A 6,000-nucleotide genomic window follows, 5' to 3' on the forward strand; every position below is an offset into this window, starting at 1 on the left:
CCCCCTTTCCCAACTTCCCAGGGACCGCACAGGGATTCTCGGGGCTCCTTGGGGCTCCTTGGGGCTCCTTTGCTCTCCTCTCCTCTGCCTGTTCGGGCAGACAGGATCCCTGCTCGGGACAGGTGTGTCAGCAGCAGCCCCAAACAGCACTGAGGGTCAATCACACAATGGTTTGGGTTGGAAGGGACTTTTAACATCCTCTTGTTCCACCCCCCTCCCCTGGGCTGGGACACTTTCCGCTGGACCAGGCTGCTCAAAGCCCCATCCAACCCTGAGCACCCTCAAGGATGGGGCATTCACAACTTCTCTAGGCAACTTGTTGCAGTGCTTCACCACCCTCACAGTGAAGAATTTCTTCCGACTGTCTAATTTAAATCTCTCSTCTTTTAGTTTAAAAGCATTCTCCCTTGTGCTATCACTCTCTGCCAGTATAAAAAGCTGCTTTCCCTCTATTTTATAAGCCCCCTTTAAGTACTGGAAGGCTGTTAGGAGGTCTCTCTGTTTGAAGATRTTCTTAGAGGTCTCCCCCAAGCCTTCTCTGYTCCWGGTGTCTCAGCYTGTCYTCACAGGAGARGTKCTCTAGCTCTCTCATCACCCTTGTGGCCCCCTCTAGACTCTCTCTAACACATCCACACCTTTCCTGTGCTGGGGACTSCAGAGCTGGATGTAYGTGAGRTCTCATGAGAGCAGAGCAGAGRGGCAGAATCCCTGTTTGGTACCTACGGTGTTCCCCTGTGTCACCAAGAAGAAAACACCTGCAAAGAACGATGCATGATAGCAAGCCACGCAGAAACATGGGGACATGAATGTCCCTATCCCTAAATCCTAATGTGAAAGTATGGCAATGGCATTCCAGAGAATATAGTTGCATACTACTATTTTATGTAGTGAGAAAAAGGCAGTTTTAYGCAATGGGGTGGCTGGGAGGCTTTTGCCTTCTGCAGATAATTTCTGGTCCTACCTCTGCTCTAATCAGTTTGGCTYCTGTGTAGCCCTTGTTAAATCCCATGGAACTGTCTAAAATTATTCAAGTTTTGTGCCTCTTGACACTGGATGTGAATTTCTGCTGATCCAATATTATTTGGTTCTCAGAATACATCAGGTTGTGAAGGCAATAGAGCACCCTGCGTGCTGCAGCCTTTGTAGAAGACATCCAGTCACTGCCGTGGCTTSCTTCTCATCTGAAATCACCTTGAAAGGGGATTTTTATGGCACTAAAAGTTTTATAGCTGATTGCGTATTTTATTCTTAATTCAGATGCCCACTGAAGTGGCACCTCTGACATTCCYGCAGCATGTGAATTTAGGTTCTCTTGTCACCCTTTTGTAGAGATGAAGACTTAAGCTTTAGCCTGAGATTTAGATGCCAGAGTGGAATATCTTTACAGAAGTATTTTTTAATTTTTTTTTTTTTTGTTTCAATTTATTTATTAATTCTGGGCACGAGCTCCTGTTGTTGGCAGCGATGTTTGTTCAGCTGTCTCACAAGCAGAGTTTTGCCCCAGATGCAGCTGCATCTACAATCTTTGGTATAGGCTGACTTATTTAAACAACATGTAGCATCTGGTCTCTGTGGCTTGGGCCACTTACTGAAGGTCACACAGCAGAGACTGGGAAACAGCCCAGCTCTCCTGCCTCTGATCTCTGTGCTTGAATTTTTGCAATGCTTCCTCAACCACAGAGCACTAATGTCCACAGGCAAGAGAGGTAACAGAGCTGTAGCCAAACTCAGGAGATGTGGAACACGAGGTGGCTGACAATCTGTCTGGGCTTATAGGTGAGTGGTTAATGAGGTGCAGTCTGGCTGGTGGTCAGTGCTGAGTGGTGTCTCTCAGCTGTGGTCCTGCAATGGACGGTGTCAAACACCTTCACCAGTGCCCCAGGTGATGGCCTGGCAGGCACCACTGTGGATAATGCCAGCTGAGGGGAGCACTGAGYGTGTTGGAGACTTGACTGCTGTCCAGAGAGACATGGCAAGCTGGGGAAATGGGCTTATGGGAACCTCAGAAGGCTCAACAAAAAGGAATGTGAGGTCCTGAACCTGGGATGGAGCAACCCCGTGCACCACTGCTGGCTGGGGAGCGACTGCGTGCTGGGAAGAAGTTTTGCAACAAAGGACATAGGGAGGGGTCCTGGTGGGCACCAAATGGGACAGAAGTCCACAGTGGGCTCCCGTGCCATTGAGGCTACTGAGCACTAGGCTGAGTCAGCCAAAGTGTAGGCAGCAGCTGAGAGAGATGGGGATTCCTTTGTGTTTGTCGTGTGCTGGGGCACTGCRCTCAGTTTGGCCCCTGGGTACAAAATGACAAGGACATGACATGAGCTCTGCCAAGGCCACTGAGCTGGCTGGGGGCTGGAGCACATGGTGAGATAGGAGGGGAGGCTGAGGGATCTGGGTTCTCTCAGCACGAGGAGCATCTGCTCACTATTGTGTCCAGCTGCCTAAAGGAGGGGTGCAGAGAAGAGAGAACTGAACTCCTCTCAGATGTTCATAGCAAAAGCACAGAAGGCAATAGCCACAATCTGCAGCAAGGGAAATCCTGCCTGAATACAAGGAAAAACATTCACAATCAGTGGTTAACCACTGGCATGATTGCCCAGAGAGACTGTGCAATCTCCACCCCTGAAGATTTTCAAAACATGACTGAACAAAGCCCAGAGCAATCCGTTCTAATTTTGAAGCTCTGAGTACAAGTTTTGACCAGATGACTTTCAGAGGTCTCTTCCAACCTAATTTATYCCATGACTCTACAATAGCTGGATACCTTCAGTATAATTCCTGTTGTATTCCTGGGTGAACTGAATAGAACCCTTTGTCAGTACTGTTTTCACAGGCACACCTTTCATAACCACCACATATATCACAAAAGAGAAAAGAGAAAAAAGAAAAATTGAAGCAAAACAATGTTCAAGCGCTACACAAAACCTCCACTGTCTCAAAGCTGCTGGTTGCTGCTAGTGTTGGCATGAGAGGAAGTATAAAGTGGATTAAGTGCAAGGACAAACACTCTGAGGCATTCTGCTAGCAGATTCTCCTGTCATCCTCCTGCCTCCCAACAGGACGGTGATCCAAGCTGTGCAGAGTCTTGGATGAGGCCCCAAGAGCTGAATCACTTTGACTCCCCTCCCTCTCCTGCAATGATCACACATAGAAAACAAACGTAACTGAAAGAGACTTGGGCCTGGTTTATAAAAGGAAAGTCACTTCACATGAGGCCTTCATGGAAAAGGATTGTTTGGTTTTGTCGCTTAACAAACACCCCAATGGCCTGATGAAGAACATATTTGTCAAGCTGAGTTTTCTTCCCCAGGATAGAAGAAGGTTTAGCAAGCTCTGGTTGCTCCAAAAAGGTGATGGCAGCCTTGAGATGGGATCTGTCCCTCGATGGTCTTCTCCCCCATGGCCCCAGTCATATTTCAGAATGAAGGAGTTTTTACCACTAACTTCACACTGACCAAACTAGCAGGCAGATCCTTATTGTTACAGTAAAGGTGTTTTCCTTGGGCTGCAAACCAGAGAAACAATTTTGTGTCCTTAAGCCTATCCTTGGTGTGCTGAAACATGTTCTCCTGTTGCCCTGAGTAAGGAGGATCCCCCTGAGCTATGTGGAACAGTTCAGAGCCTGGGCAGGACTGGTGTTAAATCACAGATGAAAACAGCAATTTGTCAACAGTGTTCCTCATGTTGCTGTTGTGGCCCAGACAGTCATACTGGGCCAAAAGAAAGACTTTTTGGTCTTTTTGAAAGACCAAAAGTGATATATATGAGAAAAAGAGGCCAGTAAATAGAGATCAAGTGGATTATTCCGTATTCTGTAATCTAAGCAATAAGAACTGGGGAAAAATTGTGAAGGCATTATGAAGATGAGCCCTGGAAATCTGTGTTGTGGCACAACCTGGGAACAATGTTTGGAAGCAGCCATGCCTGAAGCTTAATTGACACTAACTCAGTCAAGGTTGTTCTTACTTGCACTTAGTATCATAATGAATCTGCCCCAAAACTGTTTCAGCTGCATTGGCCAGATTCTGAGACCTTGATAATCTCATTTTCTGCTTTGCAACTCTGGAGCTGACCTTTTGTTGTCGGAGGTTGTTTTCCTTTACTCTTGCACAATTTGAAACAGAACAAAACAAACCCCAATAAAAACCAGCATAAGCCAMAATTTCAGAGCAATTTTTTGAGCAGTTTGAGAATATTCTCTCTGCTGGTGTGGGAYCATGTGAAGCTTTAGTAGCTCAGTTCCCTTGGCAAGGGAGGAATCTCTATAATGACTGGCCCCYGTTTCTTGAATTTGGGCAGCTTCAGGCAATGGCAGGCAGTTGGCAGCTCCCTGGGTAGAGAGAACGGTTTCAAGCAGCAATTACAACCATTTGTCTCTCCTCTCACTTCGAGGAGTTGAACTGCTACTGCCTCCTGTCTCTCTCTCTTCAAAGCCTTTGGCCTTTCCTTGGGTATCACCATTTTAAGCTCTGCTCATTACACACATGCCAAGTAATCCCACTTCAAAAAGCCAAGTCCATTGACTTCAGAAGGACTGTTCATGTACTTCAACTTCTGTGTGTTTACAAACCAAGGTTTTACCTCGGGTTACCACCACAGAGATTGATGGGAAATCTGCTCAGAGGGCAAAAAAAAAAAAAAAAAATGGAGTGTATGTCTAGCAGGATTTCATTCCAGGCTTAAATTATATAAACACTCCTATAATAAGCATCTTTGGCAAAATCCATGACCCAGCTGTGCCACTTTTCTTGCAGTACTTCTATTCCTGGATCCATTCTGCCGAGCTGGAGGAAATTTCTTGAAGTGCCTAAGTAAGCATCTGCTCAGGTCGCACTCCCACAGCAGTGAGCAGACAGAGGTCAGCTCCTCCAGACATCTCGTCCAGCCTCAGCTCTGCTCAGCCCTGGAATGGAGATGAAGCCTGATCTTTCTTCCAGAACCACACTGGGAATTTACAGTGACTGGAGTCTAAACTAGCCTCAGTTAGAGCCCTAAAGCTGGGGAAGGAGGGGWTACCCTCAGCTCTAAGAATCACCTGTGGGGTTATTTTAAAGCCCTTGCACCCTGCACTGGCTGTGGAGGTGACGGCGCTGGTCCTGTGCCGGAGCCGCGGGTGGCTGCAGCTGTCTGTCCTGTGTGCCCAGAGCTGTGAGATCAGAGTCTGAGCATCCACACCGGGATGCTTTTCCACTACACGTATGAATTGTTCGCAGGGGAGAATCATGTATCACACAGAAAGTTCAAAAAGACAAAAATCTTGCCCTTCAGGAATTAGTTTCTGGCTGTGGAAAACAACAGATAACATGTATCCATGACAAAAAAATGTAGAAAACAACCTCAAGAGTTAATTCTGATGAATATCAAATATTGCACAAACTAAAACTATAGAACCATAACTCAGGATATTCACTATGTTCGTTAAAGCTCTCTCACACAACCTTTTMAAAGACAAACATTTTTTGAAGTAATCTTTCCCCAGCTATTCTGTATTAATGACTATTTACATAATAAGTTATTTTAAAAGATATATGCATAACATACTTCTTTGAAGATATGCACTGGATAACTTGGAATAAATCCTACCTCATTTAATACAGATTTTCTGAGATGTGTAGAAAAATGAGAGTCTTGAAAAACCTGGAAAGAATTCACATCTGATGAAAAAGAAAATATTGTATGTGATTAAATTTTCCAACCAGCTTTAATAAATACACTGATATTTAAACCAGAGCAAAACAGAAYAGTGAGGTATGTCAACATTTTTCAAGGCTTCTAATCATTTTTCAGAACATGAATACTGCAAATTTATATCCAGTTATCATTACTCCTTTTTCTTCTATAAATGGCTGTAAAGTAATTGAGAAGGTAAAACTGTATTGGAACATGCTGTTAAAAAATTTACTAGAACACCTAAATCCTCTGAACAAACAAAAGGGGGATAACTSTAATGATCAAGCTATTTAAATTAAACTAAACACAGTGAAAAAAAGTATTTTTTTT

This window comes from Malurus melanocephalus, unplaced genomic scaffold (assembly GCF_030028575.1).
Source record: "Malurus melanocephalus ecotype Western Australia unplaced genomic scaffold, MMel_1.1 scaffold_26, whole genome shotgun sequence".
In the NCBI taxonomy this organism is placed as follows: Eukaryota; Metazoa; Chordata; class Aves; order Passeriformes; family Maluridae; genus Malurus; species Malurus melanocephalus.